This window comes from Mustela putorius, unplaced genomic scaffold (genome assembly GCF_011764305.1).
Source record: "Mustela putorius furo isolate JIRA1106 unplaced genomic scaffold, ASM1176430v1.1 tig00001433_pilon_pilon_pilon, whole genome shotgun sequence".
Taxonomy (NCBI): domain Eukaryota; kingdom Metazoa; phylum Chordata; class Mammalia; order Carnivora; family Mustelidae; genus Mustela; species Mustela putorius.
The window spans coordinates 2,224,109-2,239,497 of record NW_025421741.1 but is presented as its reverse complement, the minus strand read 5'-3'; positions in this window follow the sequence as shown (position 1 = coordinate 2,239,497).

Sequence of the window (15,389 nt, the reverse complement as noted above, 5' to 3'; positions counted from 1 at the left end):
GTGGAAAACAGTATGGACATTCCCCAAAAAGTATAAATACAACTACCTCATGTTGGGTCCATGGTCAAAGGAGCAAAACTGATACAAAGCGAAGGTCAAGCAAAGCTTTATTTCACACCAAGCTTCGAGAATCAAACTGGCCGGCCAGGGCCACCATCTCTTGCAAAGAGGCGACCCCTCCCAGCCTCACAGACTAACTTTTATAGAGTAAAGGCCCTGTGGTTGAGCCTGGCCACACACAGGTGGCCAATCAAATTACAATTCACCCTATAGTAGTTATTTGAACTAGCCCATCACTCTGGTCAGAATTGGTGCCCAAAAGGCAGGGCCCCCATTCTTGGGTGATCAGGGAGGTGCTTTCCTGATTGGCTGTCTCCAGCTGGCTTGGCTCAGCCTTGTATTCTGGGCTCTGTTACCTCCCCCTGACCTGACACGTCCTGGTATATGGGCTCTGTTATCAGGGGCTGCTGGTCAGTCATATTTTTCTGGTTTCCCAGACTTGTTTCTAAGTAAGTTCTTCTGGGCAGGCAGGGTCAATCTAAGTTTACTGCATAAACAACAAAATGGCTCGCTCTGGCTAAGTAGGCCCTTACACCTCACAATCCAGCAACTGCACTACTGGGTATTTACCAAAGAATACAAAAATACTAATTCAGAGGATACATGCACCCCAACGTTTATAGCAGGAGTATCTACAACAGCCAAAGTATGGAAACAGCCCGTGGCCATCGACTGACCAAGGATAAAGATGATGTGAATATATATATATATATATATATATATATATATATATATTTCTCAGCCACAAAAAAGAATGAACTCTTGCCATTTGCAATGACATGGATGGAGCTAGAGAGTACTACGCTAAGTGAAATAAGGCAGAGAAAGACAAATACTGTATGATTTCACTTCTACGTGGAATTTAAGAAACAAAACAAAGAAGCAAAGGGAAAAAAGAGAGGCAAACCAGGAAACAGCCTCAACTGTAGAGAACTGATGGTTGCTGGAGGGGAAGTTGGGAGGGGTTGACTGGATAGGAGATAGGGATTGGGAAGTACAAGTGAGATGGCCACTGGGTATTGTAGGCAAGTGCTGAACCACGGGGTTGTACACCTGAAACTAATATTACACTGTACTTTGAGTAGCCGGAACTTAAATAAAAACTTTTTAAAAAACAAATGAGGCTTATTTTCACAAATCTTTATAGTTCTGTATATGCTGGAACACATGCGTGTGTTTCCTTGCATTGTGAGCTGAGCACTTTTAGCTCCCACACTGAAGTTTTGAATACCATTCCCTAATAAAGGGGCCAGGGTTCTCTAAAGAAATAGTTGTTACTACTGATGAAAATTTGAAGTTTTGGGTTCATGAGTAAACTGCTAAGAAAGAATTCTTGAGACTTTTTTGTGAAAAAAGGTGTTTTTTACTATAGCACAGGAACAGGGCCTGTGGGCCGAAAGACCTGTGCCTGCAAGACTGAGGGACACTGATCACATATTTTAAGTTTTGTGGAGGGAGGAGAGGTGGAGATAACATAGGTTTCTAAGGAATTTTTGCATTCTGAAAGGAGGATTTTACGGGGGCCTTGAAGATTTAGCTATTGTCAAGATAAACTTCCTTTTAGTCTTTAATGAAATATAAACATGAAGGCAGTAAGGCAGCCCAGAACTCCTTGAGGAATGTCACCCTCTGCACATCTCAGGCATGTCAGTGGGTTGCAAGCTCTAAGGAGATTTAATTCAAACTACATTTTTTCTTGCCTGTGCTCGCATCACTATGACTGTAACAGTAAATATAGCAGCCAGGATAATCCTGAAGTATCAGAAGGTAACAAAGTACCAATAAGAAAAAATCTACAAAAATGGAATTATGTCACAGGCAAACAGGCCAATGGAAACAACTCTCAATAATCACAACAGAAATCAGCTGACCAACCAAAACTTGTAATTCTGAAGTATAGCCAAGAGCCTAAGATAACCAGCCACTTGTCCCTACTGGTAAAAATAAATGATTACATAAAATTTTTAAAAATTTTTAAAAAATATTTTATTTATTTATTTGATAGAGAGATCACAAGCAAGCAGAGAGGCAGGCGGGGTGGGGGGAAGCAGGCTCCCTGCTGAGCAGAGAGCCCAACTCGGGGCTCAATCCCAGGATGCTGGGATCATGACCTGAGCCAAAGGCAGAGGCTTTAACCCACAGAACCATCCAGGTGTCCCTACAAAGAAATTTTTTTAATGACTACAAATCTCTGCTGAAGATTTCCAAATAATTCAGGTAAACTACTCAGTCATCTAGAACAGAGGTGAAACTAGCTCCCCTCTCCTCAACTGTGGGCTCCACAGAGTGACTTCCTCCTGCGTTGGACACACAGCAAGGCTGTGGGACAAGAGGAACTTCAGGGAAAACCTAACCAGCCCTTCCTCAGCCAGTGACCGGAGTTAACATTAACCGAGTAAGCTGCCTTGAGAGCATGCTCCACCAAACTGGTAACCCAGAGGAAATGCGTGATTTCCTAGTAAAAGTACTCATTTAAAAAAGACCTGAAAATAAAGAAAATGGAAACTGAACAATTATCATAGAAAAGCTTGCAGTGCTGCTTAAACTCCCTTTGGAAAATACCCCAGGGCCATATGGGCATACAGTTCACAGTGGACAGTTAGTTACCTGAGCTTTAACAAATTTTTATTTTAATATCAAAGTTTGTTATATGTCTATGTATCTCATCTAATGCAGGATGTCAATATTTACAAAACAAACATGTTATGTACCACTATAAATATACTGCCACATAAACTGAATTTCTCAACGGGAGAAAACCATGACAGATTAGCTTAGTTCTGGGGCGCCTGGGTGGCTCAGTGGGTTAAGCCTCTACCTTCAGCTCAGGTCATGATCCCAGGGGCCTGGGATCGAGTCCCGCATAGGGCTCTCTGCTCAGCAGGGAGCCTGCTTCTCCTCATCTCTCTCTCTGTCTGTCTCTCTGCCTATTTGTGATCTCTCTCTCTGTCAAATAAATAAATAAAATCTTAAAAAAAAAAAAAAAGATTAGCTTAGTTCCCTTAAAGCCAGAAAACTAAATTTTTAATAAATTTTGGTTTATAAATTTAAACTTATTTAAACTTTGGTGTTTTCATACATGTTTTCCAGTTGTCAATATATTTTTTCAACTGAAAAAAAAAAAACACTGAAACAACAAAAGGACATGCACAATTCTCATGAGGGCAAGAACATATGGACAACTGGCCTTGGGGTGCCCAAGGAACTGGCCCATTCCTCCAAGCACTGGCAGCCAAGATGGTCTTGGTGTTTCTCCTTTCTCTGCTGGAGCCTTTCCCAGAAACAATGCTAATCTGTGAGAAGTACTATGGTGTGCCATGACAGTGAGCTGCCAAATCTCTGATGAAAAGAACTAGTTTGTATGATACATTGTGTTGAACTACTACATGACAAAATACAGATAAACCACTGAGAAAGTCAGAAGCAGATTATGTTCACTATGGAAGACAAAATGTCTCAGGGAAGCCATAGAAAATCTCCCTCCTGTGCACTGTTGTTGTTGAGTTTTAAGAGTTCCTTAAATATTCTGCATACTGAACCCATATCACGTGTATGATTTGTGAATATTTTCTCCCATTTTGTAGGTCATCTTTTTAGTTTCTTGATAGTGTCCTTTGATACCCATAAGTTTATAATTTTGATCAAGTCCATTTATTTTTTCTGTTATTACCTGTGCTTTTGATAATCATATCCAAGAAATGATTGCCAAATCCAATGCTAATAGACATATGGAAATTTGTTTAAAAAAAAAAGACATTGACATGAGTTGATGAAGATATGGAGAAATTAGAACTCTAGTACATGTGGGTTGGGTAGAGAGAGGTTGCCTTCTTATTCTTTGAGTTTTTATTTAATAAAATCCAATCCCGGGGCGCCTGGGTGGCTCAGTGGGTTAAGACCTCTGCCTTCGGCTCAGGTCATGATCCCAGGGTCCTGGGATCGACCCCCGCATGGGGCTCTCTGCTCAGCGGGGAGTCTGCTTCCTCCTCTCTCTCTGCCTGCCTCTCTGCCTCCTTGTGATCTCTGTCTGTCAAATAAATAAATAAATAAAATCTTTTTTAAAAATTTAAAAATAAAAAAATAAAAACAAAATCCAATCCCAAACCAGAAAACAAAGAACCCTGGTACACTAATGATGATAATAAAACATTGCAGTCAATGTGGAAAATAGTTTAGCAACATCTCAAAAAGCTAAACACATAATTAGCATATGATTTAGCAATACCACTCCTAGGAATATACACACACACAAACGAACACATTTGAAGTATTTGAATACACAAGTATTGAATACACAAGTTTGAATAAAACCAAAACTTGCACACGGATGTTCAAAGAAGCATTATTCACAATGGTGAAAAAGTAAAAACAAAACAAATGTCCAACAGCTAATGGAAAAATCCACATAGCAAAGTAAGAGTCAGCCATAGAAATGAGTGAGGTACAATGTATATGAATCCTAAACATATTTCACTAAAAGAAAAAAGTTGAACAAAAGTCACAGATTATGTGATTTCATTTATATAAAATATACAGAATAGGTAAAGGCACAGACACAGAAACTACTGGTTGCCAGAGGTCAAAGGGAAGAGGGAAGCCAGTGATTTGTGGGTCATGGGATTTCCTTTTGGAGTGACTTCGGAAAAAAAGATGATGGTTGCACAGTATTATGCATGTGCTAAATGTCAAGGAACTGTATGCTTTACGAAGGCTCAGTTTACGTGAATTTCACTCATTAAAAAACAAAGAAGCATGTGCTGTTACACACAGAGGCTGCTCCACACCACCTGGGGCTCCCTGTGGTGGGACATTCACATGGGGTACTGAGACTTCTCTTTTTTCAGACTTGGTGGCAGCAGGGGCGCCCCCATCTCACTTCTGTCCACATCGCTCCTGCTCTCAATTCTAAAGATAGCTTCTGGGTTCTGCCTCATCTTGCTGACCAGCATCTGGCTCCCCACAAAACCCTGAGGCTCCACAAGCATGTGGAAGGGAGGAGGATGTCTGAGCCAAAGAGGCTTTTGTATCTGGAAACTTGGAGCTATGAGTGTTTTTGTCTGCCCAGGTCAGAGTGGGCACTATAACCACCCCCCAAGAGGTGTCCCCTCTGGTGTAGCACCCAGAGAGGCCTCCATTTCATCCTATCTTCAAAACTTCAGCACCTCCAAGTCAGAACAATTTCATTCCAGCCCTCACTGGGTGGGCGATCCCAGTACCACCCCAGCCCCAGCAGCCAGCAGCTAGGCAGGATATAGTCTTCTGCCCAAGGCATGCACCGGGGGGTACACTGGGGACACCACAGTGCCTTAGGCTCCTTGGGAGGTGATCACTGGCAAGAGGCATGGAAACTGTTACAGGTTGAACTGTGTTCTACAAAATTTTGTATGTCAAAGTCGTGGGGTCTTTTTTGTTTTTTTTTTTTTAACAGTTGTATGTTAGGTGTTTTTGTTTTTGTTTTATGTTATGTTGGTCGCCATAGAGTACATCTCTAGCTTTTGATGTAGTGTTCCATGATTCACTGTTTGTAACACACAGTGCTCCATGCAATAGATGCCTTCCTTAATACCCATGACCCAGCTACCCCATCCCCCCAACCCTCTCCCCTCTGAAAACCTCAGATGGTTTCCCGTAGTCCATAGTCTCCCATGGTTTGTCTCCCCCTCTGGTTTCCCCCTCTCATCTTTCCATTCCTTCTCCTAATGTCCTCCATGCTATTCCTTATGTTCCATATATAAGTGAAACCATATGATAAACCATATGTCTTTCTCTGACTCCTTCACTCAGCATTCACTCATCCCCTCCAGTTCCATCCGTGTTGATGCAAATGGAGGGTATTCACACCTTATGATGGCTGAGTAATATTCCACTGTATATATGGACCACATCCTTTTTATCCATTCATCTGTTGAAGGTCATCTCAGGTCCTTCCACAGTTTGGCTATTGTGGACATTGCAATATTGGGGTGCATGTACCCCTTCTTTTCACTACATCTGTATCTTTGGGGTAAATTTCGAGTAGTGCAATTGCTGGGTCATAGGGTAGCTCTATTTTTAACCTTTTGAGGAACTTCCATGCTGTTTTCCAAAGTGGTAGTACAAACTTGCATTCCTGCCAACAGTATAAGAGGGTTCCCCTTTCTCCACATCCTCATTAACATTTGTTGTTTCCTGCCTTGTCAATTTTTGCCATTCTAACTGGTGTAAGGTGGTATCTTAATATGGTTTTGATTTTCATTTCCCTGATGGCTAATGATGTTGAACATTTTTTCATGTGTCTGTTAGCCATTCATATGTCTTCTTTGGAGAAGTGTCTGTTCATGTCTTCTGCCCATTTTTTGACTTACTGTTTTTTTTTGGGGGGGGGAGGGGTTGAGTTTGAGAAGTTCTTTATAGATCTTGGATACCAGCCCTATATCTTTAACATCATTTGCAAGTATCTTTTTCTCCCATTCTGTGCGTTGCCTCTGTTTTGTTGACGGTTTCCTTTGCTATCCAGAAGCTTTTTATCCTGAAGTCCCAAAAGTTCATTTCCACTTTTGTTACCCTTGCCTTTGGAGACAAGTCTTGAAAGAACTGCTGTAGCCGATGTTGAAGAGGTTACTGCCTATGTTCTCCTCTCCTCTAGGATTTTGATAGATTCCTGTCTCACATGGAGGTCTTTCATCCATTTAGAGTTTATCTTTGTGTGTGGTGTAAGAGAATGGTCGAGTTTCATTCTTTTGTGTGTAGCTGCCCAATTTTCCTAGCAACACTTATTGAAGAGACTGTCTTTTTTCCATTGGGCATTCTTTCCTGCTTTGTCAAAGATTGACCACAGAGTTGAGGGTCCATATCTGAGCTCTCTATTCTGATCCACTGATCTATGTGTCTGTTTTTGTGCCAGTACCATGCTGTCTTGGTGATCACAGCTTTGTACTACAACTTGAAATCAGGCAATGTGATGCCCCTAGTTTTTCATCAATTCCCTGGTGATCTGGGGTCTTTTTTGGTTCCATACAATTTTTAGGATTGTTTTGTTCCAGTGCTTTGAAAAATGCCATTGGTACTTTGATCAAAATGGAGTTGACAATATAGATTAATCTGAACAGCACAGACATTTTGTTTAAAACAATGTTTACATTTCCAATCCATGAGCATGGAATTGTTTTCCATCTTTTTGTGTCTTCTTCAATTTCTTTCATAAGTGTTCTGCAGTATCTGGAGTATAGATTCTTTACCTCTTTGGTTAGATTTATTCCAAGGTAGCTTGTGGTTTTTGGTGCTATTGTAAAAGGAATCAATTCCTTAATTTCTCTTTCTACAGTTACATTGTTAGTGTATAAAAAAGCAAATGATTTCTGTACATTGATTTTTTTTTATCCTGCCACATTACTGAATTGCTGTATGAGTTCTAGTAATTTGTGGGTGGAGTCTTTTAGGTTTTCCACATAAAGTATGTCATCTGTGAAGAGTGTTTGACTTTTTGCCAATTTGAATCTTTTTTTTTTTTTTTTTTTTTTTTTTTTGGTCTGGTTGCTGATGCTAAGACTTCTAGTATTATGTTGAACAACAGTGGTGAGAGTAGACATCCTTGTCTTACTCCTGGTAAGGAAAAAGCTCTCAGCTTTTTTTCCACTGAGAATGATTCTCTGTGGGTTTTTCATAGATGGTTTTTATGAATTTGAGGAATGTTCCCTCTATCCCTACACTCTGAGGAGTTTTAATCCAGAAAGGCTGTATTTTGTCAAATGCTTTTTCTGCATTGAGAGGATCATATGGTTCTTGTCTCTTCTCTTATTAATGTGTTCTATCACATTGATTTATGAATGTTGAACCACCTTGTATCCCAGGAATAAACTCCACCTGGTTGTGATGGGTAATCTTTTTTTTTTAAAGGTTTATTTTATTTGAGAGAGAGAGAGAACGCAAGCAGTAGGAGAGACAGAAGGAGAAGCAGACTACCCACGGAGAAGGGAGCCTGATATGGTGCTCAATCCCAGGAATCTGAAATCACAACCTGAGCCAAAGGCAGACCCTTAATTACTGAGCCACCCAGGTGCCCAGATAATCCTTCTAATGTACTGTTGGATCCTATTAGCTAGGATCTTGTTGAGAATTTTGGCATCCGTATTCATTCATCAGGGATATTGTACTTCTCCTTTTTGATGGGGTCTTTACCTGGTTTTGAGATCAAGGTAATGCTGGCCTCATAGAATGAGTTTAGAAGTTTTCCTTCTATCTTTTTCTTCAGACAGCTTCAGGAGAACTGGTGTTATTTTTTAAATGTTTGGCAGAATTCCTCTGGGAATCCATTAGGCTCTAGACTCTTGTTTTCTGGGAGGGTTTTTTTTTTTTTTAATTTATTAGAGGCAAAGAGAGCATGAGAGGAGAGAGGTCAGCAGGAGAAGCAGACTCCCTGGAGCCCAATGTGGGATTTAATCTAGGGACTCCAGGACAATGACCTAAGCTGAAGGCAGTCGCCTAACCAACTGAGCCACCCAAGTGCCCCTCTGGGAGGTTTTTGATCACTGCTTCAATTTCATAACTGATTATTGGTCTCTTAAGATTGTCTGTTTCTTCCTGTTTCAGTCTTAGTAGTTTATAGGTTTCTAGAAAGGCATCAAATTCTTCCAGGTTGCTTAATTTACTGGCATATAGTTGTTGATAGTAATTTCTATTCTCTTGGTGTTAGTTGTGATCTTTCCCCTTCCATTTATAATTTTATTAATTTGGGTCCTTGCTTTTTTTCTTTTGGATAAGTCTGGCTAATAGCTTATCAATCTTATTAATTCTTTCCAAGAACCAGCTTCTAGTTTCCTTGAGCTGCTCTACCATTTTTTTTTTTTTAAGATTTTATTATTTGACACAAAGAGAGATCACAAGTACACAGACAGGCAGGCAGAGAGACAGGAGGAAGTAGGCTCCCTGCTGAGCAGGTAGCCTAATGCAGGGTTCGATCCCAGCACCCTGGGATCATGACCCAAGCCGAAGGCAGAGGCTCAACTCACTGAGCCACCCAGGTGCCCCATATTTCTAGTTTCTAATTCATTGATCTCTGCTCTAATTATTTCTCTTCCCCTGGTTGCATTAGGCTTTATTTGTTGTTCTTTCTCCAGTTCTTTAAGATGTAAAGTTAGTTTATGTATTGGGGATTTTTCTATTAAGGGGGATACATTTTGGATGGCTGTATGCCTCCCCCTTAGACCCACCTTTGCAGTATCTCATAGATTTTTTTTTATTTTACTTATTTGACAGACAGAGATTACAAGTAGGCAGAGAAGCAGGCAGAGAGAGAGGAGGAAGCAGGCTCCCCGCTGAGCAAAGAGCCCAATGCGGGGCTCCATCCCAGGACCCTGGAATCACGACCCGAGCCGAAGGCAGAGGTTTTAACCCACTGAGCCACCCAGGGGCCCCTCTCACAGGTTTTTGACTGATGTGTTTTGGTTCTCATTGGTTTGTATGAATTGTTTCAGTTCTTTGATTTCCTGGTTGACCCATTCTTTTTTTTTTTTTTTAGATTTATTTATTTATTTGATAGGCAGAGACCACAAGTAGGCAGAGAGGCAGGCAGAGTGGGGGTGGGGGAAAGCAGGCTCCCCGCTTAGCAGAGAGCCTGATGTGGGGCTTGATCCCAGGACCCTGAGATCATGACCTGAGCTGAAGGCAGAGGCTTAATCCACTGAGCCACCCAGGCACCCCTGACCCAAACATTCTTAAGCAGGATGGTCTTTAGCCATCCTGCTTAAGAATCCTTTAGCCATCTTTAGACATTCAAGTGTTTGAATGTCTTCCAAAATTTTTCTTGTGATTGAGTTCATTTCAAAGCATTGTGGTCTGAGAATATGCAGGGAATAATCTGTCTTTTGGTATCAATTGAGACCTGATTTGTGATCCAGTGTGTAGTCTATTCTGGAGAAAGCTCAATGTGAGTTTGAGAAGAATGAGTAGTCTGCTGTTTTAGGGTGCAATGTTCTGTATATATGAAGTCCATCTGGTCCACTGTGTCAAAGCTCTTGTTTCTTTGTTGACTTTCTGCTTAAGTGACCCACCTATGGCAGAGAGTGGAGTTTGGGGGTCTCCTGCTATTAACATATTATTAGCAATGTTTACTTTCGTTAACTGTTGGCTTATGTAGTTGGCTGCTCCCACTTGGGGGGCATAGATATATACAACTGTTAAATGCTCTTGTTGGAAAGGCCTTTTAAGAATGATATAGTGTCCTTCTGTATCTCTTACTACAGTCTTTAGCTTAAAATCTAATTTGTCTGATATGAGAATTGCTACCTCAGCTTTCTTTTAAGGTTCATTGACATTAAAAATGGTTTTCTATCCCCTCACTTTCAGTCTGGATGTATCTTTGGTTCAAAATGAGTCTCTTGTAGACAGCATAGGGAAGGGTCATTTCTTTTTAACCAATCTGCAACTCTGTGCCATTTCATGGGAGCATTTAGGCCATTCACATTAAGAGTAACTATTGAAAGATACAATTTTGTCATGTTGCCTGTGAAGTCCTTATTTCTATAGATTGTCCCTGTAAATTTCTATTATCATCTTGGGGTCTTTTTCCCTTTATAGAACCCCTCTTAATATTTCTTGCAGGGTTGGCTTGGTGGTCACATATTCTTTGTTTCCCCCATCTTTTTCTTTTTTTTTTTTTTAAGATTTTATTTATTTATTTGACAGAGAGATCACAAGTAGGCAGAGAGGCAGGCAGAGAGAGAGAGAGGAGGAAGCAGGCTCCCCGCCAAGCAGAGAGCCCAATGCGGGACTTGATCCCAGGACCCTGAGATCATGACCCGAGCCAAAGGCAGCGGCCCAACCCACTGAGCCACCCAGGCGCCCTGTTTCCCCCATCTTGTAAGAGCCTTGTCTCTCCATCCATTCTGAATGACAACCTTGCTGGATAAAGTATCCTTGGCTGCACGTTCTTTATCCTGCATAGGTCTCACCAGCCCTTTCTGGCCTGCCAGGTCTCTGTAGACAGGTCTGACCTTAATCTGATGTTCCTCCCTCTTAACATAACAAAGCTCTTCCCCCTCACCACTTTCAAGATCATTTCCTTGATTCTAAGATTTGCCAATTGTACTATTATGTCATGGCATCAGTCTGTTCTCATTGATCTTGGGAAGGGTCGTCTTTACCTCTTGGACATGAATACTTGTTTCCTTCCCCAAATTAGGGAAGTCCTCAGATATATGACATGAATACTTGTTTCCTTCCCCCAATTAGGGAAGTCCTCAGATATATGGAGATAGAGAGATAGATAGATCGATCTATGTATCTCCACCCCAAAGATCCCAATAATTCTGATATTGGAAAGTTTCATTGAGTCATTAATCTATTTGACCCATTGGGCTTTAATCTTTTTCCCATGTCACCTGTTTCCTTCTTTTCTATCATCTTATCTTCTAGCTCACCAATTCATTCTTCTGCCTCATTTTCCCCGGCAGTCAGAGTATCCAGTTTAGACTGCATTTCATTCATACCATTTTTAAGTTTGGCCCAATTACACCTCATTTCTGTCCTTAGAGATTCTATACTGTCAATATTTTTCTCAAGCCTAGATATCACCTTCATAATTGTTACTCTGAAGTAAATTTCTGACATCCTGGTTATATCCATATCCATTAGTTCTGTGACAGAGGCCCCAGTCTCTGATTCTTTTCTTTGTTGGGGGCTCCTCCTTTTAGTCATTCTGTTGAGGGGTGGCTGAAGGAATGTACAGAGTCCTAAGTATTGACCACAACCCAAGGAAGATGCACCTGTTTTCTAGGCACCTTGGGATTGTCAGCCTCTTGTTCTTCCAGCCTGTCTTCTAGGGGAGGGGCCTGCCATGCTGATAGTCCACTGTTAACTCCGGTTTAGGAAGAGTTGCCCTACCCCCCAGGGGGGTGCTCAGTGAACATCGATTTTCTGGGGCTTTTGTTCTCTGGCGGCTTTCCCTAGCTTTCCACATCTCTGAGAGTCAGACAAGTGACCACATACAAACCTCTGTCTCAAAGCAGAGAGATCGCAGTCTGCTCTTCACTGAGCTCTCCAGGCCATAGTCTTCGCTTCCGTGCTAAAAACCGCAGCATTCTGGGTTGTGCGCCCCACAGCAGCTCCCCCAGCCGTCACTCCCAGGGCTGGGCATGTCTCTGTCCTTTGTGCTTCTAAAGCTGCAAACCGCCCCCAGTTCATAAGTGCACACCCATAGCTCCTGGTTTCTGTTTGGGGGCTGCCCTGAAGTTTTTTCCCTGCTGCTACTGGTCTGCAAGTCTGTGCCCAGTTCCCAGGCAGGAGGCTTTTGTTACCTCAGCTTCCTGGCACAAGTTCACAGAGGATCCCTTCCCCTTCTGTTTATCTTCCATTATTTGCCTGCAGAATCACAGCTCCCCGCTTCATACCTCAGGACCAACTGCCAGAGAGATTCTGTTTGTAGAGCTCCAGACATATTTTCTTACATCTCGGGTTGATTTTGTGGGTTCAGAATGGTCTGGCAGATATCCAGCTCAATTCAGGGGGCCAGTTGAAATAGGGTCCCCTACTCCTCCACCATCTTTTTTCCCCTCCCATATGTAGAAATCCTAATCCCCAACATCCCTGAATGAGACCTGATACGAAAATACAGTCTTCAGAGATTATCAAGTCAAGATGTGGCTCAGTTGATTAGCAACTGCCTTGGACTTGGGTCATAATCCTGGAGTCCTGAGATCAAGTCCCACATTGGGCTCCACGCTCAGCAGGGAATCTGCTTCTCCCTCTTACTTCTCCTCTCTCTCTGTTTCACATGAAAACATAAAATCTTTTTTTTAATAAAATATTTCAAAAAAGAAAAAAGAAGAAGAAGAAGAAGAAGAAGAAGACTGGTGCTCTGCAGTCCCAAATCAAGGAAGTACTGGAACCTGGAGAAAGCTCCCCTTGAGCCTTCAGGACAATGACATCACCCACATCGCACCTCCAAATCTGTTATTCTGAGCCACATAGCTTGGCCTAAGAGATCAATACAGGCACCCTCTGCCCTCTCCATCAGTCTCCACACCATGGACAGTGGAGGTGAAGGCAGGACCCTTCATACACTGGGGCCATTGCTGGGTGATCATTTCTGGGCCTGATTGTGCAGGAGATCTGGCCACAGCTCTCAACCTCCTGGAACCCACACAACTATGTAGACAAGGAGAGGCGGAAAAGTTGGTCTCCCTGGAGCTGGTCACTGGACATCCCCCCTGCTATTACTGGAGCCCGGAAAGCCTCTCTGACATCTCCTCTGAGCCCCTCTGAGAACTATCAGCCATTTGAAATGGCCACCATACCCTTTTTCATCTCAGGAGGAAAAGTGCCTCAGCAAGACACAAAAGGAGGACCCTTGACCTGGTCACAGCACCTCACCTATATCCACTGGACCCAGGCTGGCCCCTTATGGGGGTGAGGGCAGAATAGTCTTTAGAGCCAACATTCTTCTTCTCAAAGGAGCCTGGGATCAAGACAGCAGAAAGGGAAGTGGTGGACCTCAGAGTGGCAGCTGGGTGGCAGGACACTGAGAGGAGTGGCCATTCCCACAGGTGCTGGGCAAGCGGGAGGGGGCAAGGCCTCCAGCCTCACAGGACATCTGACCTCTGCATAGGAAGCCCTCCAAAGGCACTCGGGTCTCAGTTAACAGTCAGCTCCAGAGACTTCAGTCCATTTGCCACAAAATGGAGACAATCCAGCTGGCTGAGTCTGTGCTCTGAACTTTCAGGATCAAGTCAGGTGTCTGTAAAAGGTAGGGGGAGGAAGCTACCCAGAAGGTGCTCGCACAGCCTGTTCAGGAGGCTCTTGCCTCACACATAGGTACCTCCCTGTGGCTCCGGAAAGGCTAAGACTGGGATGGGTCCAGAGCTCTGCACATTCCCATGGAAGGCCAAAGGGTCTTCACAACCCAGGGTTAATCCCTCACCCTCTCTAACTCTGCAGATATTTGATGCAGACTGCAAATGACTGAGGGCAGGATGAATTTGGGCCGTGCTTCCCATGGTGACAGGTAACGTACGATGAGTTAAAAACCCCAATGATTAAAAAAAATCACCACTTGGCTGACGGGCCCATAAGGCTGAAGAGTGAATCTTCACAGGCATAGACTTTGTGATAGTACATGAGGGAAGCTGGTGCCATTCTGATGCCAGAACTAGGTTAGTAATGTGCTCACGGATTATGAAAATGGAAGCACACCAGAGAAATCCATAAGTCAATGGAAAGCTTGATAAGAAGAGCATGTTTTCACAGCTGCAAAGCACGACCTCCCAAAATATACAAGCAGAGTAACTATAGTGGAGAGGGTTGGAAGGAAACACCCTAATGAAGGGATCACAAAGAGCACCAATAACAATGGGACAACCAAAATCATGTGCCATCTGTAGGACACGGTAAGTGCCTCGTGTCACTTCTGCAAGTCCATCCAAAAAGGAATTTTCCAAATTACATGAAAATGCCTGACATGGCCATTCTGGGGGACATTCTACAGAGTAACTGGCTTGAACTCTTCCAAAGTGTCAGGATCATTCAAGTCCACTGCTGTGGCCTGAATGGCAGTGAGACAGTCAAGGGCACTCAGCATGGGCTACGTGATGTGACTGGTTTGTCACTTAGGGTGTTGCTGGGACAACTGACTTCCATGGGGTCTGGAAGAAGGCAGTGGAGGACCAGCACGGACTTCCCGACCGATGACCGCACTAGAGGAATGCAGAATTCCTTATCGAAAGGAAACACACAAATGGAGTACAGGCATCAGCTCAGTAATTTGTGCTCTATTTGAAACTTTTTCTAAGTTTGTGACCATTTCAGAATAAAGAAATACTTGACAACTAAAAGATTCCTGATTCTACGGAACAGGACGAGAGTAAGTGTCCCTGAAAGGAAGTACATGTTACTGCTGGTGCTTGAGCAGCACCAATGTGGCGATGAGGAAGGGATGTGGAGGGTCCGGGTCTGCAGAGTAAAGGTGAGGGAGAGGAGTACAGCTGAGAGCCGGGGGCTGTGGCTGGGGAGCACAGGCGTCTCGACCCAGCTGCCCCCCTTCAGGAAGCTCCCAGTCTTGTCATCCAGGCCCCACATGTCCTGGGCTCCCAGTCTCGTCATCCAGGCCACACGTCCTGGGCCCAGTCTCATCATCCAGGCCCCACACGTCCTGGGCTCCCAGTCTCGTCATCCAGGCCCCACACGTCCTGGGCTCCCAGTCTCATCATCCAGGCCCCACACGTCCTGGGCTCTCAGCCATCTGTTGCTTCACACTACCCTCTCAGCAACCACCCATGACTGCCGGCTTATTCCTGTCCATGCTGGGGGCCACCTGCGAGCACAAAATGGCCTTTGCTCCCTGATGTATCAGAGGAACT